A 23,687-nucleotide genomic window follows, 5' to 3' on the forward strand; every position below is an offset into this window, starting at 1 on the left:
TTATCCATTCATCCCTTGATGGGCACCTAGGTTGGTTCCAAGTCTTGGCTATCGTGAATAACACTGCAATGAACATAGGGGTGCATGTATCTTTATGCCTTTGCATTTTCAAGTTCTTTGGATAAATACCCAGCAGTGGGATAGCTGGATCATATGGTAGGTCTATTCTTAATTTTCTGAGGATACTCCATACTGCTTTCCATAGTGGCTGCACCAGTTTGCACTCCCACCAGCAGTGTATGAGGGTTCCCTTCTCTCCACATCCTCTTCAACACTTGTTGTTTCCTGTCTTGTTAATTATAGCCATTCTGAGCAGAGTGAGGTGATACCTCATTGTAGTTTTGATTTGCATTTCCCTGATAGCTAATGATGTTGAGCATCTTTTCATATACCTGTTGGCCATCCATGTATCTTCTTTGGAGAAATCTCTGTTCAGATCCTTTGCCCATTTTTAAATTGGATTTTTTTTGTTGTTCTTGAGCTGTAATGAGTTCTTTGTATATTTTGGATATTAACCCCTTATCTGATATATGATTTGCAAGTATCTTCTCCCGATTGTTAGGTTGTCTTATCGTTTTGTTGATGGTTTCCTTTGCTGTGAAGAAGCTTTTTAGTTTGATGTAGTCTCATTTGTTCATTTTTTCTTTTGTTTCCCTTGCCGGGTCAGACATGGGACTTGAAAATATGTTGCTCAGACTGATGTCGAAGAGCATACTGCCTATGTTTTCTTCTAGAAGTTTCATGGTTTGGGGTCTTACATTCAAGTCGTACATCCACTTTGAGTTGATTTTTGTGCATTGTGTAAGGGAATGGTCTACTTTCATTCTTTTGCATGTGGCTGTCCAGTTTTCCCAACACCGTTTATTGAACAGACTCTCCTTTCTACTTATGTTTTTTAAAACTAACTTTCTATACTTATTAGGTTGAAATATTGATTTAAAAGTTCTTGTCTAAAGCTGTACCAGTTAGGATCCAATTCATAACATTTGGTTTCTGGTATCCACCATTTATAAGAGTTCAGCGTGGATGAGGAAGCACTTTCACACCAATATGCATATTTGGAAGGGGGCAATTTGCTTGGGGAGCTTCAGCTGTTTATATTTTCACAGAAGCATATTCCTGGATACAGAACTAGGATTCGAAAGAAATCCATCAGAGAACAAACTAAAGATTTTCACACCCTGCCCAGGGACATAATGGTCATAACTATTTACGTTCCTAATAGGGAGACATCTTCAACTTTTATTTCAAATATTTTGAGTAGCAAAGCACACACCGACTTCTCATACTTTGTATGAAATAGTTTGCTGTGGTTACTTGGATGTAAATGGGGAAATCTTCTGTTCCTGTCCTAAATTTTTTATTTCTACTTTGACAATCTTAATGAACTTCTTGACAAAACAGTCTTCTCACCTTTTCTCAGATGTCTTCCAGCGTGTAGCTAACCGAAGCACATTTCCTTACTGTTTTGCCATTTTTGCAGATCCAGGTGTCACTTGGACACCATAACCCCAGTTTTTGCTTTGGTTCTTTAATTCTTTTATTTTAAAGCTTTATTGAGGGGAAACTGATATACATAAAAACTGTACTTATTTAATGTATACACTTTGATGAGTTTTGACATATGCAAACACTGGTGATACCATCAGCAGAATTAAGGTACTTAAATTCTTTATTTAGTGTTGACTTTGCTCCCCTCTACTTTTTTCTTCAGTGTTTTTAGTTTAGTTTTTTTTTTTTTTTGAGGAAGATTAGCCCTGAGCTAACATCTGCTAGCAGTCCTCCTCCTTTTGCTGAGGAAGACTGGCCCTGAGCTAACATCCATGCCCATCTTCCTCACCTTATATATGGGGGACGCCTACCACAGCATGGCTTGCCAAGCAGTGCCATGTCTGCACCCAGGATCCGAACAGGCGAACTCTGGGCTGCTGAAGCGGAACGTGAGAACTTAACCACTGCGCCACTGGGCCAGCCCCTCTTCAGTTTTGTTTATTGGTTGTCTTTATCAATGGCTCTCATTGTTCTTACTAATACACCGTCCTTCCCTCTCTATCACCTCTACATTCCCCCTACATCCCCTCTGAGTATTTATTTGGTTAGCATCTCACAAAGGACCAATCCATCAAGAAAGAAAACCGAATTCTCTCGCTTTCATTTCTTTGCCGGCTATCTCTTAAGGTACTTAGAGTAAACCAACTCTTTCCATTGGCTCCTCCTTTCCTAAGCAAGAAATTGAATGACGTTTCCATTGGTCCTCTCAGGTACTTAGTTCCTAATTAACTGCTCACTCTCTTATGACTCCACAGACCTCTGGGACCCCTTCCTCTCCATGTCAGCTAAGAGTCATTGGGGACACATGTTTGCCTCTTGCCCCATCGTGACCACGTTTTATTGATCTGTGGCAGCTAAACCAGAAATAGGGATTACTAGAGGAGAAGGCATGGAAGATGTGTTTGTCCAGTGTCTTTACAATAACTCTGCTCAGCTGTCAATAATTAACCCCCTGCACCCTCCCTTGCCCAGTCTTGGCTACACACATGTTGCCCTGTCTACACTCCAGAACCATCTGCACTGACTTTAATCACCGAGTCACTCTTTAGCCCTGACTCTTGTCATTCTTGGCAAAAATTCCATAGTAAATCAACAAACAAACATCCCATATCATTGTCTGTTGAATGTTATGAGTGCAAATTCCAGCCATCATTACTTTATTTTCTCGAAGTAAATTTTAAACAGCCAGACTTCTAGAGCTTAATAACCTTTTTTCACCCCATCCTCTAAATCCCTGCTACCCACAGTGTGGCCCAAAGGCCAGCGACATCAATATTACCTCAGAGCTTGTGAGAAATGCAGACTCTCAGGCCCCACCCTAGACTTTCTGAGTCAAAATCCTCATTTTAGTAAGACCACCAGGTGATCTGGGTGCATAGTAAATTTGAGAGACACTGCCCTAAACTTCCGTAGGAATGCCTTTTTGGGTTAAATCCAATAATGGTGCCTAGCTCCTTTTCTGGAAGCACCTATAAACGTGTACTTCTCAAAGCGGTTTTTTTCACAGATTTTGCTGCATCTTGGCTTTCACTTCTTCCACAAGGTCTTCCCTTTCACCTGACTTCGTAGCAGTGCTCCTCATACTATGGTCCCAAATTAACACGTATTTAAGGAAAGTGCATAGACCCTGGCCCACCCCAGTGAGCTGGATTTAGAATCACTAAAGATAAGGCCAAGGAGGCTGCATTTTAACAAACGGGGCAGGTGAATCTTATATATGTTAATGTTTGCTAAAAACAGCCTTCAGGAAATCCATAGACAGAATATCAGGAATTGCCTTCCTTGGGCAGTTGTTATTCTCTTGCTCCCTGATTCTTCCATCCTTTTACTTTTCTCCTTCATACTCACAGGAAACAAAACTTATAAGTATTTTCCAAATTGAAATAAATTAAAAATTCCACACTTTGCTCATTTTCTTCAATGCGTCACCCATCTGTTACTACTTCTCTCTTGTAATTCCCAACTTTTCTTTTATCACTCGATTCCATACATTCATGTATCCACTTTCTCCTCTCCGTTTCCTGTAAATTTCTCTCTGATCTTCCAGGTGCACGTGGCCCAAACTTTTACTCAGTAAGGTCTACGGCAGCTGGTGGTGATCGCCTCATTCTATAGCAAGAGAAAATAGATTCAGGAAAATAAATTGCCTGAAACCAGGCAATTGGGCTTTTATCCAAACAAACTCTGACTGCATGAAGATCTCATTTTGTCTCTTTTTTTTTTTTTTTTTTTTTGAGGAAGATTAGCCCTGAGCTAACTACTGCCAGTCCTCCTCTTTTTGCTGAGGAAGCCTGGCTCTGAGCTAACATCCGTGCCCATCTTCCTCTAGTTTATACGTGGGACGCCTACCACAGCATGGCTGCCAAGCAGTGCCATGTCCGCACCCGGGATCCGGGCCAGCGAACCCAGGGCCGCCGAGAAGCGGAATGTGCGAACTTAACCGCTGCGCCACCGGGCCGGCCCTCATTTTGTCTCTTTTATATCCTGTAAACCTATGGACTAGGAGCATCAGCATCACCTGGGATCTTGTTAGAAATGCCGAATATTAGGAACCACCCCAGATCCACTGAATCAGAGCCTGAATTTTAATAAGATCCCCACTTGATTTTTACACATATTAAAGTATGAAAAGGATTTATACTGCTTATAGTACTATCAAGATTAGCAGAAAAGTTAAATCACCTATCTGTGGCCCCATGAACAAAATTAAACAAGGGTAAATATTTTTCATTTGTATCAGGCACCAATATTTGGAAGGAAATATACTTATCTTTGATACGCTGTAGCTGAAGCTGCTATCTTTCAATTCAGCAGGTTGAAACATCCTTTAAATATGGTGAAATATTCAGAGAAAATATTTGCATTTGAGAAATGATAATAATGATCCTGATGGGTGCTTTTTCTAGGCCTAGCTCCTAGACTGACTGAATCTATAATGAAAGGCAATGGTGATTTAGAGTTAGGATTTTAAATTATTAGATTTGAAAATGATCTTAAGTCATAAAAAAACAGATCCTTCATTCTAAAATTGTGGGACTTCTCACTCAGATTTCAGATCCTTCTAACTTTTTAATAGTCATCTATTCTTACCTATCCCTCTGACATGTCACACTAAACCTGTTCAGACTGAGCCCACTATACAGTCCTACCTCCTCTCCTTTTCATTCTTCCTTGCCATTATCAACCAAGTAACCCAAGTCAAAATCAGAGGATCATCCTATGGTTTATTCTTTCACCCTCCGACTTCAAATCAGCCACCAAGACCTTTATACCTTGACCCATATGTACCTCTAGATTTTACCCCTCTGATCCATCTCCACTGTTCACTTGGATTATCACATTTTTCTAACTGATCTTTCTGTCTGCTATCTCCTATTCCTCCAAAACACCCATCATCACATTACTGTCTAAGAGATCTTTCTACACTCCAATTCTGAACACCTCTGTCTATCATATGTCTCTTTCACAGTATACCCTTCACCTAAAACATTGATCTTCAAATATTTTTGATGGAGATTATAACTCATGCTATGGATGCCCTGCCTCACATCCACCCAGCCCAGCTCTGTTTTCACCCATGACTTGAGAGATCGTACCCAGCAGGATGACACAACTTCCTACAACAGACACTGTGTCCTCTGCTCACTGCCTGAGGGCTTTCCTCGAGTCCATCTATCCTCGGACAGAGGGATCTTGAACAGCTGCATGTAGGGGCAGCTTGGAAAAGACTGCGATTAAAGCCCTCCATGGGTAAATTTCAAGAAATGAGGGATGTGAGTCAGTGAAAAGGAGCCCAACAGTCCTAGCTCTCACTGAGCAACTCTTGGGTGTGTTCTTGGGGTCCCCAACAGGACTGAGCTAGCTGCCCACCATGGCCACACTCTTTATTGACATTTCTCTCTTCCCTGTTTTACTTCCTCACTTTCTCATGTGTTCTTCCTAAAATCACCTCCCAAGAAAACTACCTGCCCTGGTCCTTGTCTCAGAGTCTGATGGGGGTGAGGCCTTAGCATGTATCAAGAACACATGGATATTTATGTGTGTGTATGGATATCTATACTTATGTATATGTATTTGTTTATAAATTATATACTACTGTACTAATACGTCGTATGTATGGTAAAAAAAATAAGTTAAGAAATAGAAAAATGAAAGGAAATATGAAATAGTAAGCTATTTCCAAACAGCTTGCTTTCTAAAATAGTTTCACACGATGAATAGCAAGCATCTCAAGAGACAGCGTCCTTAGGTATAACCAGAGCTATGTTTCTAGTAACAGTGACTTTAAGTCCGTACTTCAAACTGCCTTCTTGATCACTTCTATTTTTCTGGGTTTGCTTTTTTTTTTTTTTGGACCTGCTTCTCACCATACTTAATTATTTTATTGTTTACAATCTCATGATAGGATTGATGAAGCAAGACTAGGATAAAAGTCAATGCTGCTAGTGTTGCTGTTTTCTTATCATTGCTTAACTCATATTATCTTGAAAGTGGTGCTTCCTTTCAGGAATTATTTTTAAAACACTTGTCCATTTTGTAAGAAGTTCAATGAAAACCCAATAATTTAATCCATGATTCCATGTAACTAGGCACACTTAAGTAACAACACATTGCAGTAGGCTAAGAGAACAAACAAGAGAGGGTGCCAGTGTCCACCACACTGCTCTATGGGGTTCTCATCCTTTCCACAAGCTTCCTCCCAGATCATGCATGGCAACTGATTCTGTGTTACGCAGACTGAATTTGGGTGTTGTAATCCAGCCATATATTAAATAGTTGTCAAGTTCAATTTCTCTCCTTTTTAAGATCAAAAGTCTTTAATTAAGATACCCTACTTTGGACTATATTGACCTCTGGGCTCTAGAAAGATAAAACTCCATAGAGTGACTTGGCTCATCATGATTTGTCTTCTGCTTACTATATTCAACTTCATCTTGAGTTGCCACTTCATCTTCTGTGTTCCAACATCACAGACTTTCTTAAATTTCTAAAATCAATCTTGCTCTTTTATATCATTGAGCCTTTGTAAATGTTCTTCTTTCTGTCTGTTTGGCTTTTCATTCTTTTATCAACCTAAAGAGTCATGGTATCCACCACCTTCTGTAGCAAATATCTCTGATAATTCATGACTCCACCTCTTGGCTCACCACCAATGGCAGTTGAATTTGCATTGGAGACTTCCAAGTAAGTTCAGACCTACCTCACTCCGCATGGTCCCACTTCAAGCATGCCAGCAGGCGCCTTTTAGTTCCCTGCCCCAAGGACTTCCCTGTTCTGGCTCCTATGAGCATACACAGTCCCTGGAGGAAACTCTCTGCCGATGCGGACAGAAGCCAATGGATAAGAGCTCTAGTTTCCTGTCTTTCAAGTGGACAATTTTGGAAGGCATTATGTTTGTTTCTCAGGAAGTCCTGGTGGAACCAAGCCCCACTGCCCACAGGGGAACCCTTGACAAGACACCCTTACAGAGGCTTTCCGTCTTCCCTGTCTTGCCTGCCCTCACTAACGCTTCCTGGGACCTACTAGAAAATCAACCAAGTTGTGCCCAATCGTTGTCTCAGATTCTGCTCTCAGTAGAAAATGAGCTGAGACACTTTTTTCTGTAAAATCCATCCCCGGAACCCTGAAGAACCCCTCCTCTACAAGTATATGGAGGTTTTTCTGCTCTCTTTGCTACTCTCCAGCCTTGTATATATCCTGGCTGCTTCATTCACTACAGACACAATTGTTGGTTATCATAGATATTCTTAGGCCCCTCCTCTAGCCTCCTGCCAAGGGCTCATTCAATGAGGTAGAATGTCACATGTCCTCATATGTGTCTGTTCACCCCAGCTTCTCTGCTGCTCATCTAATGTGGCAGTCTGGGGTCCTTGATGTCATTGCGCTTCATGGGCACTGTGGTTTCCCCTGACATTAACTTTGGCCCAAGTCTGCTGCCCCAGGTACAGCTACCATGGCCAAACTCAGCTCTCCTTCAGATTGCTCCACTAGGCTGGTACCCATGGTTCGTTCTTCAAGCACCCCTGCTCATACCTTGGGCCCCCAGGCTGCCACAGCTCCAAAGTACCTGTGGGGGATTGCTTAAGCCCCAATGTTTTTCCTATTCAGTGAAACAGTTGTTCAATTTTAATTTCTCTAAGACACTCTCATTCATTTAAAAGGTTAGGCAAGGATGGTTCCATCAATAGTTACCACTCTTCATTTAAAATTACTACTCTCCTTAACCTCCTTAAATGACTAATCCTTTCTCACTGAGATAAATTCAGTATTCTTTCCCAACTCCTACCCCCAATAATCTGTGTGGTTTAATCAAGTTATGTAATTTCTCCAGGCTTTAGAGTTTTCATTTGTAAAATGGGAATAATAGTTACTTGCCTTCTGAAAGAAAATGGACACATGAGACTGTCTCTTGAGTTTTTTAGCGCTCTAGGCAAGGGTTTATGATTATCACCACCTGACTATATGATTTCAAGCTATTATTCTAGTTTCACATCAAACACGCACGCACTCACTCACCATATCTTCCTCCAACCCTTGACTGATACGCTGTCATTCTTTGAAGGATATTTCAGCTATACACCTGAAATGGATGCATAAATATAATTGCTGACATCGATTTATTCCCAAAAAAGCCTATCACAATGGTGCAAGTATGTAGTTCTCAATAAAGGATGTGACAATTACGGATATAAATTCAGGCTTTGGCATGCCAGAGTTACAGCATCCTCATATTTAGACATCAAACAAGACTTCCCCGTTGTACAAAGCAAAGGAACAGGAAAGCGTAGACCACTCAGCATGACTGCGCTGGCTCCAGCAGGTCAGGAGGCTGCTTCTTCAGAGGATGAAAATACTCTGTGCTTCCTGTGTTTCAGGAAGAATCTGTGTCCATCTTGGCAACATAAAGCTCCATGGCGCTTAAAAACAAGCATGTCTCATAGCCACATTATTAGTCCTGAAATTGGGGGAGGGGGAAAAAGCTTTGAATTCCATTGGGAGAAAGAGACATCAAGAGAATTAAATCATTAACTATTAAACATTAAAAAATTAAGGAGCAGGAATTAGGATGAGTTTTTCATTTACTCATCCTGGATCATTTACTCATGCCAGTTTTGGGATCCTTTTGCTCTGAAATTATGGGGAAAAGAAAGGCTTGACCTAACCTTGAGCTCAGGGCAAAAATATTCATTTGGCAGAATATGTGCATGTGTAGGATTTATTGTGAAGGAGACCATTAGCATACAACTCACATACAGCACAAAGGAAATAAGAAAGGGGATGAGATAGGGCAAAATGATCATAAGTTATTTATTTAAAACATTTTTATTATGAAAATTTCAGATATACAACAACAAGAAAAAAAACATAACGAACCACCATGCCCCATGTCCCCACACGTTCAGCAATTATCAGCCCTATATGGATATTTTTAGAGTTGTATAGTTATAACTATATATATATATAGTTATATATATATAGTTAGATTTATAGATATATATGCATACAAAGCTTAGCCAAGCCTGACAGTGGTGTATTTGGCATTTTTTTAGTGTTTGATTCTTTTTTCTTCCCCTGTTGTTTGTAGCCGCTATAAATCCACCAAAGGAAAAAATGGGCCAAAGCCATGTGAGTGTGTGGGTGTTTTCCCATGCATACTATTTGTTTATTCACATAGTCTAGTCCCCAGGGAAATTAAAAAAAAGTTAGTTTCTCTCTAGAAGATCCAAAGAACTCAGCATTTTACAAGCTCTGGCTCATTAATCCTTATAGTTACTTCTCTATGACATCGGTAAGTGGGAAGAGTTATTATCCCCATTTTGCAGATGAAGAAACTGAGAGCTTTTATGATTACATGTCTCATCCAGAGCCAAACTGTGCTGGCAAGAGAATCAAGGACTTCCAATAAAGCCATTTATTTAACCTCTAGGCGAGCACTGTCCAATGGAAATATAATGTGGGCAACGTATGTGATTTAAAAATTTCCAGTAGCCATATTAAAAAAAAAGTAACATGAGAAAGGTGAAATTGTTTTTTAATATTGTAGCTTATTTAGCCAATATGTCCAAGATATTATCATTCCAATGAGTAAGGTTTTAAAAATTATGAATAAGATAATTTATATTCTCGCTTTCATATTAAATCTTCAAAATAGATGTGTATTTGACACGTAGTGCACATATCAATTTGGACTCACCACATCTTGAGTGATAGCCATGGGTGGCTAGTGGCTCTCATAACGGACAGCAGAGACCTAGGCGATGGGTTCTTCTCTATAAGGCCATACTTCCTCCCACTAGACAGTTTAACCACGACATGCCCTGCCTTTTGTCAACTGTTTGGGATGCCTTCAACTTTGCTTTCCTGTCACTTTGGTTTGGGCTAATTTAACCAAATTAGAGACATGAATTAAGGCTCTTGGAAAGTAACATGAAGTCCAACTCTAGCAGAAGAAGGAGGGAAAACTCCCTCAGATTTAGAAAGAGGATATAATGTATACTGAATTCCAGTTCCTATAGTTGAAAGACTTTAATAAAATTAGGAATGAGACCGTGATGGGCAAGCAAATAAGTTGATTATTGTTGCATAAGAGGTGTGACGCTATGAGTTTTGGCATCAGTTAACAGGAAAATATTTAAAACACCTTTTTATGTTGACAATTTAGTAAATTCTACAAATTATAATAGTGATACAATTGCTGAATAGTATGATTTTAGGGGAAAAAATAACCTCAGTTTAGCTCAGTCCTTAATGGTATCCACAGTCAGGGAGAGCTTCGCCTCTTGTCCTAATAAAAGCATACTTGCATTCTCCATGGTGGGAGGCTGCCCTTTGAACACTGACCTTTATATACCACACAAAACCACAAGCAGATTCATCTGAATCTCTCATTTATGTCACGGGAGGTGCCTGAATTTGGTGGCGACATCAAACAAAGTGACCGAAATCTCAAAATGTTTCACGAAGTAAAAAATCCATGACAACCTAAGGAAAGCTTAGCATCTGGGTCGAAGGTAGACAATGCAACATTTCCACAGGCAAAAAATGCAACTATACAGCCTGTATGCCGCAAATGTGTGTGACTATGATGAATGATAGCCTAAAGTGAAACTAATCAAGTTCACAATCATCAAAAACACATGTCTCATTAGCGAGTGACTCCAGGGTTAAGGAAACCATTACACAATATTAAAGGCTTATAAGGTAATGCCAATCACAGGGTTAGAACTATTTGTGATGGCTAACCATCAAAGTATCTAAATACTAGGATATACACTGAATGTTCAGTTATTTAAGAGAATATTTTGAAGTAGACTGTTTAGAAAGTTTGCTCCTATCAGTGTTCAATAATGAAAACCAATAAAGGAATTTCACTGTATTTGTATGTCTATCTACCCATTCATCCGTCTACATATGTATGTATGTTCGCTTCCAAAGAAATAAATGATAAAACTATACTAGAAGACAGATGAATAGATTAGAAAAATATTAATGTACGTAAGTAAAACAGAAAAAAAGTGCCCCATTTGCTGAATAAAGACTCGTTCAATGGATAAAGAAAATGTGGAAGATGGATAGAGATATTAATTACCAATAAAAAAGAAGGAAATCCTGCCATTTGCAACAAGGTCGATGAACCTTGACGGCATTATGCTAGGTGAATTAAGTCAGACAGAGAAAGACAAATACTGCATGATCTTTCTTATATGTGGATTGTTAAAAAGCGAGCTCACAGAAAGAGAGAGTAGACTGGTGGTTGCCAGGGACTGGGGAGTGGGGAAATAGGTAGATGTTGGTCATAGGGTATGAACTTCCAGTTTAGAGATGAATAAGTTCTGAGGTGACTATAATTAACAACACTGTGTTGTATACTTGAAAGTTGCTAAGAGAGTAGATCTTAAATGTTATCACCATGACAACAAAAACAAATGGTAATTATGTGTTAACTAACCTTATTGTGGTAATCATTTAGCAATATATTTGTGTATCAAATTATCATGTTGTACATGTTAAACTTACAAAAATGTTCTATGTCAATTTATCTCAATAAAGCTGGAGGGGAAAGATCCATTCAAGAGACAAGTTTTCAAAATAGCCTTCTTTGGGGCAAGAAGGCTTCTTTTCATAAATTCCTCAAACACTCCTTTTATTCAAAACACTTCAAGAAAAATAGCCCCCAAATTCACATCTATTTGGAAGGTCTAGTCATGAACGATGTAACTACACACTTGAAATTTCACGTTGGAGGCCAATCAAGCAAGGATTTTGCCTTTTGGCCCACAGGATTCAATCCAACATTGTTGCTTTAGTCCAGACTTCTCCCACAAAGCTTTTACCTAGTTGAAGACGTTCTTGTTCCAAAAGATTCATTTTACAAGAATTCTGGCATGAAGTGAAATACATGCACCCACAAGAAACATGCAACATGCATTTGCACACATTGCACATGAACTTGGACAGATCATCAAGCCAAGGGGTAAAGCCAAGGAAAATTCCAACTTTCTTATGAGGGGATCAGCCAGTGAGACAAGGAGGAAACAATTCTTGCCCATATAGTCCTTGTGTCCTTCCCACAGGATCAGATCATCCAGGCTCTACACCTGCCTCTTTGGGAATCTTCCTGACTCCAATTTGGATAAACTCTGGCCTCTGAGAGCCTGTTTTAGAAGTCACCCCGATAAATAAACAGCTGAACAATTAAAAATTGCTCCTTCCTAGATGAACACACTAGAAATAGTGGTAAATTACCACATCCTCAGATTATTTACTTAACGTGTTGCTTTTACATTTGTGTCTGGTAAAACAAAAAGGAAAGAAAAGAAAAAGAAAGCAAGCCTTTATTTCCTCTTTCTCTTGGACGAGACATGTAATATTTATTTTGTATTTTTTTTTGAGCACACACATTACTATAAAGCTGTGCAAATTTTAAAGCATCATGCTTTTATTAGGTATATGGAGTCTGACAATGGTGATTAAAAGATTCCTAAATCCTAAAGAAATTCTCCATGAATAAAAATTTTGCTTTCACAGGAGCTTCCTTTTCTCCTACAGACATTTCATAATCTGAGGATGGGAAATTGAGGGGCCATTTGATGAGGTTGGGTACCAAACAAGCAAGCTCTCCAACCCTTAGGCAGTTTACTTGGTGACCCCACATCACAACTGGGTTTCAAATCTCCCTCCAGCATAGCCCTTATATTCAGGCCACCAGGTTTACACAAAGAGACCGCCCAGCTGCTAGCTGGTAAAAGGCTCCCAGGGTCTCACGTCGTCCCTGAGAGCTGCATAATTCAGTGCAGAAGCCGTCCATGCAATTACATGTCCCTGTAGATTACAGTGTAATTACATTGGGGAGAAGGAAAAGTAATTGCTAGTAACTTACACTGTGGTTGAGAAGGCGTAAATAATCACGTGTGCACTATGTAATGATGTGTGATCACTTTGCCGCTACTGTGTCACAGCTACCACATATTTAGACCATCAGCAGTGACTTCAGAAGAAAAAAAGCACTTAAGTTTACTTGTAAAGAACCAAACCCTGACAACTACACCTTGTCTTTCCAGAGGATTGCCTTAGGAAAATTTTATAAGACCCCCCAACCTGCATTCAAAATGGAAGTAAAAAGTGAGTAGCGTGTGAAGTGTTGCTTGATTTGCACATTTCAATTTGGCTCGTGCCATCTGGCCTCTATTTCCCAGGCCCTGACATTTGATCTCTAGCCAAGTATAGATAAAACTACACAAGTTGTTAAAAATTCAGCCTAATGCAGAATTGATATTTGAGAGATTATTCTTAAATTTTAAATCATTTCACATGTTGAATTCATAGCATCCTAGGTATTATTTGCTAAGATTAAATCCTAATTTCCTTTAGCAACCATTCCTCAGTCTCATTTAGTTGTGTGTGTGTGTGTGTGAGGAAGTTTGGCCCTGAACTAACATCTGTTGCCAATCTTCCTCTTTTTGCTCGAGGAAGATTGTCACTGAGCTAACATCTGTGCCCGTCTTCCTCCATTTTATGTGGGAAGCCGCCACAGAGTGTCCTGACGAGTGGCATGTAGGTCCGTGTCCAGGATCCGAACCTGTGAACTCCCTGTGGTCGAAGCTAAGTCCACGAACTTTAACTGCTACACCATCAGGCTGGGCCCCTCATTTAGTTTTAAATAAAGAAAAGAAACATTCTATGTCCAAACAACAGCATGTAATTTTAAGGAGCTTTGCCATATATGGGTAATTTATGCATAATTCTCCAATAAGCACAAATTACTTAATCTACTTGGGGATAAAGTGAAAAAAAATGTGTATGTTTTTGCACGATTTCTTCCAGATTTAAGAGTAGTGTTGTTTGACCTCTTTGCTTCCTCAGTTCTTGTCTCAATAATTGATGAAGCATTGGAATAACTCCAGTAGTAAATTAGAAGCCTTTGAATCCCATTTTAAAGTCCATTTTGATAACATATTAAATTTATTCTTTAAAAAATAATGACTTTCCACTGGACAATACAACATTCTAATCATTTTAGAAGTGGCGATAAAAATTTCTACAAGAAACTTGAGCTTAATTTCTTCCTAATGAGGCTGCCTTCAAAAACCAACATTAGTGAGAGTAGTAGCTTGAATTATGAAGAAAACATTGTTAAAACTAGTTTCTAAGCTACATGGAAAGAAATGAAAATTAATTTTGAATAAAACCTAAACACTTGAAGGTATTATTTAGCACAGGGGTTCACTCGTTTTGTGCCCTGAGTTTTTTGGCAGTCTGGGGAGGCCTGCAGTCTCTTCTCCAAATAATGTTTTTAAAAGCATAAGATAAAATACATAAGAATACCAACAAAACCAATTCTATGATTACAATTTTAAAAAAACAGATTAGTGATATAGTAAAACAGTTTTTTTAATAAATTAATATGACTATTAAATTTAAATTAGCTACTGCAGTTCAAAGTAGTGAGGAACACATATGAGACTTTAAGATATTGTAACAACTGTCATGAAATGTGAAAAAGTATATATCCCGGTACTGTGGTTTGTTGCTCACATTCATTACTGAAAGAAATGATCTATTTTGGACAGAACTTAGTGAGAATAAAAATGTAATTTTTCCCTATCCCAATTCACAGACCCCCTGAATTCGACCCATAGACCCTCTGGGGGAGGGGTCCTGTGTTTACTCAGTTGAAGGCAACTGATTTTGTAGTAGCTTCTAAAAGACATTGACCACACAGTGCTTAATGGTGCCATCTCCTTCTCACCATCCCTGAGATTAAAAGAAAGGGCAGAACCATTTGTTTGTTTGTTTTACAAAGTTATTGGGAAGAGAAAAATATTTAATGAAGTTTTCACCAATAGACTCCTTCTGTTATTCAAGGTTAGGGGGTATCGGGTACACAAAGCCTGCTTTTCACAAGTATAAAGCGGAAATAGGGTGATACAATAGCACAGGGAGAGACTTAATGTCCTCCCATCTTCATTCCATTATCTACAAAATAAGAAATGGATGATCCTCATCTGATATGCTCACCTTAAATCAGTACTAATCTGAAATTGAGACTCTGAGGAAACTATTCACCCATTCCTATCACCCCTACACCACGAGACTGCTTATTGAGCCACCTTAGTGTCCCCCTTACATTCCAATACAACTTGACATTGTATAAAATCATTACTGATATTCCTGGTCACATTTGAATTAATGCAAGTTTCTAACTGCCATGCCAACTTTTGAACTTCCTAACTTCCTGAAAGAAGTGAAATGCTATCTGCTCATATAGCCAAGCCAAGTTGGCAGGTAAGGGAAAATTCCATTCCCATATATAAATACCCCCTCCCATAGGATATTTTCTCCTGAAACTTCTAAGTGCCCATCTCTTGATGATTATGCCAGTATTATTTATTGAGCTGTGAGAAGTGGTTCTCGGTAGACATAGCAGAGAGGAACAAGCTTGCAATTTTAATAAGGCCCACAGATAATTAAGACATACAATTTCTTCTTCTAATGCCAGGCCAGGAAGACTTTTCAGCCTGTAATATGAATGACTAAATGCTTTCATGTTTGAATTTATATATGGCTATAAAGTATATTTTGACTTTTTTTTTTTTAGTCAGCCCTTTCATTTGTCTTAATTTCCCAAGGCAAAAATGAAACATCCCACATCATGTTCCACTAAAAACTGGGAAGTTCAATTAAGCTTCAGCTCCATCTATTTCTTTTTTCAAATATATCCTGTATATTATGTGCATAGTCACTCATCTGCTCAAGAAAAAATAAAACCAAATTGCATCTTAGAATAGGTCCATATATTTGTGCAAACTCTTCCTCCAAATAAGACAGGCTCATGCCCCTGTGAGGTTAGCATGGGTGAGAATGACCAATTTCATTTTATGGATTCAGTCTTATAGTCAACATATTTCTGGAGTTCCTACAATGATGTGTTCACTGAGGGACATAAAATGCACACAGGATACCCCTTTTCTCAAGGAAGACACATCTATTTTGGAGCACAACACACAGAGATGTATGCAATGCAAGAGATTCTTAAAAGTTAAGAACTGATGTTAAGAAAGTGCTAGAAGAAGGCATGGGAAAGGAGATGCAATTTCAGCTTTGAGGCATCAAGAGAAATATTGGAGGTAATTAAATTTGAAAAAGCCTTTGAAAATAGGAGAACTTCCTCAGACAGAGATTGGAAATGGGCATTCCAAGAAGAGAGATTAGAATAAGCAAGGTTGGTGAGGGGAAGAGGCAATGTGTATTTAAAGAACTTAAAACTATTATTATTGAGAGATAAGTTTAGGCTTATTACTCACTAGGGAAATTTGGAAACGTGTTTAGATCATGGAGGAATTTAAGTGCTACAGTAAGGAGTTTGAAGTCTAGTTGCTAGGTCATAAAGAGTCATTGAAAATCTTAGAGCCAGGAAATGTTGTGCCAGAGTGGGTCTGGGTGGGACTTTTGAAAACAGGTGGTCAGTTAGGAGCTGACCTAACCCTGAGCCTAAGCAGGAAAGAAGAACTTGAGCTAAGGTGGTATTAGGAATGGAAAGGAATAAATACCAGAAAGATACATACAAGAAAAAGGAGTCCAAGAGATGTTAAAGGACATAAGCAAGATTATACAGTTAGTGGGGGAGATATCTGAGATTAACCCAGAAAATACATGTGGAATCCTTGAACCTACTCTTAGTAGGCCATTTCCTTGTACATAGAAAATGACTACAGAACAATCTAAGATGTAGATCTCATTTAGAATCTGCATTATCAACAAATGTAAATTGCCATCCATAGGAAGCTCTGAACTGTTGTAAGCATTAGAGTGGAAGAAAGAATAGGTAGCACAAGAGGTGGAAAAACAAAGTTACTCAAGAGCATTATCATACAGTGACTTACCTGAGGAAATGTAAAATATAATTCTGAAAAACTAGTGATATGTCCTAGTAAAAATATCTAGAGTTAATCATAATCAATACACAAGTTTATGATACTAACCATGGAGAAATTTACCTCATACCGAGATAGATGGCCTCAGTGGTGTCACACTGAGCACATTCCATGGAAAAGGCAGGTTTTAATTTTAGTCTTCAAAAAGGCTGGGTGATATGGCATGTAATTCTCTTGATGAGAAAACAAAGGCAAGCAATAACTACAGACAAAGAGCAAGAAAGTATTGGTCTAAATATGAAAGCAAACTAAAATTTTTTCATGAGGTGGCATAGGTTGGAGTACCCAAATTAGCATAAAAAGGAGGGACTGTATTACCTCTTGGCACTAGAAACATTCTCCAAATAGCAATACCAAATGAAGCAACTGGTAGAGAAGCAATTGTAATTATAACCCACTACTTGGCTCTATAGTGCACAAGAATTACATTATAATTATGTGTTATTTGTTTTCACCTGTGCAATTCAGCATACATAAAAAGCAAAGAAAATCTGATTATTGTTACAGATTAGAATATAAATGTTATCAAATTTGACAATTATCTCTCAGGAGACAGGAAGTAGAAGTGGTGGAATGAGGTGGTAGAAAGAGTAAGGAAAAAAAGTAGCATTTCTGACACAGAGAGAATCAAAGAAATATTCGTAATGATAGAAAAAAGAAAAAGTTTAAGTATATAAATTAAAGATATATGTAGGTAGTGAAAGGAATTAAATAAAGGATTAAATAACTATCAAAATCAGAAAGAAGTGGGTTGGGGAGAGTGGGATGACATATAGGAGCTATACCCTTATTTTTAATATAAGAAAAGAAATGGAGAGAGTAAAGCTCACAATGCAGAAATAGAGGTACGACTACATTTTTAAAATTATGGAGGTAACCACTAGGAATATTTGAACAGAAATGTTAAAAGAGATTGCCTCTGGGAAATAGAACTAGGAGAGAAGTTACTTACAGAGGTAGAGGCAGTTTCTTTTCATGATAACCCTCCTATTCTATTTGAGTGTTACTGTGTAATATGAAAAAAAGTTATAAATCAGTACAAATAACATTTAAAAATTACAGAAAGAAGAGGGATGAAGGAAGGGAACTCCAAAGAGAGAAAAATATCTATTCAGCTTTCAAAGCACTGGGGATCATTTGGGAAAGGAGTAGAGGAAAGAAACACAAAAAGGCCAGATAATTTTCTGCCAGTGGAATGGATGGCCTTTTCTACCAAGGGAAAAGAAATCAGAGTGAGATAAAGAAGTGAGGTGGTGTAAGGGAGAAGTATACGGAAATAATCTGAGTATGAATCTGAGAGAAAGCACTTGAAATTGAAATGATTTAGTCTAAGACACAAATATATTTCTGATGACAGCACATGAATAAAAAACTCAAAACATGATGCTTGAAGTGGTCTCAGAAGATTGGCAGATAACTACATAGATCTCCTAATAAGCACCTAGCCTATTCTTTAAAGCCTTCAAAACATATCACCTTGGAAATAGGGTGCAAAACCTTTTAAATCAGGAATGTCTTCTCTATTTTTAAACCAAGCACCATTGAAACCTAAGTGAAAAAGAGAATCATTTCCCAGAAGTGGATTTGTTGGGTAAGGGGAACAGGCATTTGTAATTTTTATAACCATTGCCAAATGTCTCTCCAGAAGGATTGCACCAATTTACAATCCCTCTTGAAAGGCAAAAAATGCTTGTTTATCAGCTTTATCAGTATAGATTTTGAATTTTTGGAAGCTATTCATTTCAACATTGTAATTGGAAAATATTGGAAGCATTCTAAATGTCCATTAATAGGAGAATGTTAAAAATTATAATATATGATATAATGAAATAAAATGCTACTATAAAAAAGAATGAAAAATATTTATCTATTGAGATAGAACAAGCTTTAAGATTTATCGCTAATGAAAAAGCAAAGTGCAGAAAATGTGTGTACTATTCTATTTATTGTATAAACAGCAGAGAGAAAGATAAGAATTTTATTTGTATTTATCTGTACATGCAGGGACACTCTGGAAGGACATGCAAAAACTAAAAGCAATGGTTACCTGTGAAAAAGTGAAGAGTGAGAGCTGAGGAGATGGGTGAGAAGATGGAATAAGACTTTCACTGCACATCTTTAATTTTTTTCTTTTTGAATATCATAAATGTATTACTGATATTAAAAAACAACATAAAAAGACAAAAATACAAAAGAGCAATAATATATTTTAATAAGCTACATATATTTTCTATAGTAAAAAATCTATTTTTTGTTCCTGTTCATAAAATAGAGTTAAAAAAAGGACTTTGTTACAACATAATAAGAATGTCATCGAAAATGATTTGGTACAGATCTTCAAACACAGACAAACTTTTTCAAAAATCAAACAGTGTGAGTGAATATATATGGTTATACACCAAGTTCAGGTTTTTAAAAAGAAGTCACTAATTTTAATAAATTTTTAATTAATATAATTCATCATATTAATAGTTATAAAAATTAAAAACACTAAAAATTTACCAAAATTCAAAATCCCTTCTGATAAACACATTCAATAAAATAGCAATAGATGGACACTTTTCTAACCTAATAAAATATATTATCTCAGTACAGAAGCTAGAATCATACTTAACAGAGAATCACTAGAAATGTCAGGAAAAATGCAATGATGTCCATTATCACCACTAGTGTTTAACATTCTACTGGAGGTACTAGCCAACATAATTAGACAAGAAAAAAATTAGCAACATAAAATTGAAAAAAAGGGGAGGATCATCAAATTTTCAGACGATTTGACTAAAAAACAGATGAAACTCAAAAATTCAACTAAAAAGGTAATTGAGTAAGGTAGTGTCATTTTATGGAAATCAATACTTTCATATTCAGAAATAGTAACCACTTAGGAATTGAATGGAAAGATCCTATGGACAATAGCAACAGAAAAGGTAAGTTAGCTAGAAGAAAAATACTTAAAAAGAAATATGCAAGATCTTTTATGAAGACTCATTTCTGTATCCATTTTCACAATTCTTTAGGCTTTATCATTTATTTTATTTACTAATCAGGAGCAATCATATGCGTACAAAGATAGAAAATAAAATCAAACAGTGAGAATTCTTTGGTGGGCATAAACGGTACTCTGATATTAAAAGAATGAAAAAATAGATCTTGACTGAATGACCATATTTAAGAAAGCAAAAATCATTTAACTCCAATAGGGAAAAGCAAGAAAGATTCCTGAAATTTGAATGGCAGGGCTGCAAATTAGAAAGAACATAATTCCTTATCCATGAAGCTTCAAGCTATTTTGGTGAATTTTGCCATTTCTGTCTTGTCAACAACCTAAGAATTTCTTAACTGTGACTAGATAAAATTGATGGACAATATTAATAGCTATTATCATCTATTAAGCCACTGTTATGCACCAAGGCCCTGTGTGCCTAAAGATTTTCCCTGTGTTTCTGCATAAGATACTTACAATCCCCAACATAAATGCCAAGAAACTATTACTCTTATTTTGCATATAAGACACATGAAGCTCAGACATAAATTTCTTGGCAAAGATCATACACATGATATAAGACGGAGCCTAATTTTCAGTTTGGGTCGCGGCCTCACACACCTGTGTTCTTTCCACTTTAGGAGCTGCTTTCTATTTAAGTCAATCCAATCACTCCTCTACAATCCACCTTTTTTTTAAGCCAAAAGTTCAAAACCAAAGTAAGCAAATTTAAGATTGCTCCCATAGCCTTCCAGGCAATGGTGTTAACACGCAGCATAGAAGATGTCAAACGCATAAAAGGCCTAGAAACTCTACAACCCTGACAGTAATTCCCTGGAATAACATTTCCTGCATCTTCCCATAATAACAATAAAAACAGAGGAAATTACACACACTGACAGCTTTAATCTAAAAAAAAATTTAGAACCCTTTAGCGCTTACTAAATCCATCAAGTAGGTACACCTCTGTTGACAGTCTCTTGTTTTGCCTAATTATTTGCCTTAGGGCTATTCTATTTATATTGGAAGTATGACTGCTTATTCTAAATAGAAGCTATCTAAAAATCACCATATTTCCCCTTGTGAAAGACAGACTGGCTCTCACACCAATAGCATGACATGCGTATCTTAACCCAAAAGGAGGCTTTTGGATTAGAGCCAAAAGCACCTTCCTGAGAAAAACTCTTGATCAATTAGGAAATGATAATTTGTGCTTCTATATTTTTCTTGTATCAAATGGTCTTAGATGAAGCCGAACTCTGTAAAGCATTACGAACTATGTTTATAGGTAATGCGTTTAATATGCAATAATATTTGATTTGGTTTTTTATTCTCCTCAGCCCCTTTAACCTCTAGACCGTAATGACTTCCATATGGCTGGCCAAGTCTATTTTTAGATTGTTAATTATCCGTCCCTATTTTTAGAAACTCTTCTTTCTTTTGATTGCTGATTACTGTAAGACCTAAAGTGCCTTCTCAAATTTTAATTATGTTGTTTTTCTGCCAGATTAGAGGCCAATTCTGTCACTGAATACCAGTCTTTCCCTCCCAAAACCAATCTCTTCTACTTTTATTTTTCTCCCAACAAATCAGTCAGGACAATATGATTCAATATATTTGTCAAAGAGCTCTAACTTATATAATATTTTAGGTAAATATCAAACAAGATACACATTTTCAAAGGGATTTTGTCCACGTGGCTCCCATTAAGCTGGAGAACAGTAAAACCGCCTGTTACAATACTTTGTGAAATTTGGGTTAAAAATCAAGTTTTGCACATGTAAAATAACCTATTTAGGGATCTCATTCCTTGCTGTAGACAGATTTTTCTTATTTTAGAATATAAATGTGCTAAGAGTTACATTGAAGATCAATAAGATGCTCCAATTTCGGTCTCCAGAGACTGTGGCTCTTGTCTTTGAAAATTCCCAAGTATAATAACATCCCAGATTGGTGAACTTTAATCCGTTCTTCATCATATGAAATTGTCAGGTTGTTTTCTTTCCCTTTCTCGCTGCTTATGTGAGTGTGTATATATGTGTATGTGTTTAAAGAAAAATGTTGACTTCACATTTATGAATTCCAGAATTTCTTCTTTCATGTGCCCATTACATATAGTAAATTAAAAGACACCAAAATCTTGTTCAAGAAATCATGCCGTATCCTAATCCAGTAATTTTTGGAAATTAGTCTATACCCAATGAGGAAAACAGCAAGGAATGGGCTCTGCCCTAAACCCACTCTATGTCACTTTGCAACCTTAAATCTCTCTCGTCAAAGCTGATTCTGTCTATCTAGAGTGCCATTTGCTCTGTTTGTGGGATGGTGGGGTGGGGGTAAGCATCGAGGAAAAACGGTGAAAGCGGGGAATTAGGCACCACCGAGGTTTACAAAACACTTGTGTTGACTGTTTTTGTCATTGCACTGGATGTTTTTAGCTAAATACCATATGTCCTGAAATGCAGAGGTAATTTACCTGGCTCCTCATTAAGGATGAAGTGTATGAAAAGGCTTCATAAACTCTGAAAGAATTCACAAACAGGAGGAATTACTTTCAGTCCCTTTAGGGCTATAAGAATTCCAAATTTCAGTACATTCACAAAGGATATTTAAACCTAAGGACATATTCATGGCCAGATTTGAAACAAGAATGTGTTTGCTTCTGCATTTGGCTAGTTCATCCTTGGCCTTTTAGAGAAATGTTCTTCAATGCAACAAAATTATCATATGTCTCCGGGTCCTTTTTATTTATAACATATTTATCCCATGGGAGGATACCCCTTTAGGAAAGATATTGAGTTATCACATGATCTTATGTGCCTTATGTAGCACACTTCAGATGGTATGGACCACAATATAAATCTTGCGTTTTTTAAAAAACATTCCCCATACAAGTTTTCACGTGAAAGAGCATATAACCAGCAACAGGATCACAAGTTACATGTCATCTGGCAAAACAATCTTTCCAGGACTGATCTGAATTAAAACCTGATCAGGCATCAATTCAAAAGAAAAGGAGAAAAATAAAGGAGAAGCTGGGAATTCTCTTTGTGGTTTGAAATTGAAATGGGAAAAAACAGTCCTCCTTTTGTAAATTTAAGAGTTCCAGTGAGAAATGTTTTAGGATAAAATGTTTTATTAAAAATCAAAATTTAAATATACTCTTCACAAAATCCTTAGGAGATGATACAGATACCAAGGAGAAAGGTTTATTACCGTATTCCCATCCTATCTGTTCATTAAAAACTAGCAACATGAGAAACAGTGGGTTTAGGCCTAAACCTAGTCTGTAAGAACAAAATGCATAAACATGACTCTTAGCTTTCTTACATTTTAGCTTCTCTGTCTATACAACAAGGATAAAATGGACCCATGTTCATTTTAACTGCACAGACCATGATTTCTTGTGCTAATAAGCTTTGCTGTCTTATATTTTCTACCAGTGTCCCACTGTGTGAAATCCTCAGTTAGAGGGATATTAATTTATACATCCATTTATTTAGCAAATGTTTAGTAATGTTTCCTAATCCAATAATCAGCACAAGTGTTTCCTTTAGCCTAGCAGGAATCATTGGAGAAATTCAGGCAATTTCAGAAAAAGATTAGGGAAGCTTCTGGAGCAATATATTGCTCCTAATAAGAGATGGAGGAATACAGTAGAATCACAATAGTTATACTGGCAACCACTGCTTGAGCAGCTTCTATGTCCTTCATATTTT

At 37.3% G+C, this 23,687-nt stretch overlaps 1 long non-coding RNA gene across 2 annotated transcripts in view; it reads left to right on the top strand.

Moving 5' to 3' along the window:
• The window catches only part of LOC139040302 (uncharacterized), a 57,398-nt gene that overhangs the window by 29,324 nt on the left and 4,387 nt on the right, over window positions 1-23,687 (top strand). Inside the window, exon 2 of one of the 2 annotated variants that reach the window (XR_011494556.1) lies at window positions 18,990-19,068. The exons of the other annotated variant lie outside the window; for it this stretch is intronic. This is a non-coding gene — a long non-coding RNA (uncharacterized lncRNA). The remainder of the gene's footprint in view (window positions 1-18,989; window positions 19,069-23,687) is intronic. 2 annotated transcript variants of the gene reach the window in all.

Source organism: Equus asinus, chromosome 15, assembly GCF_041296235.1.
Source record: "Equus asinus isolate D_3611 breed Donkey chromosome 15, EquAss-T2T_v2, whole genome shotgun sequence".
NCBI classification, from domain to species: Eukaryota; Metazoa; Chordata; class Mammalia; order Perissodactyla; family Equidae; genus Equus; species Equus asinus.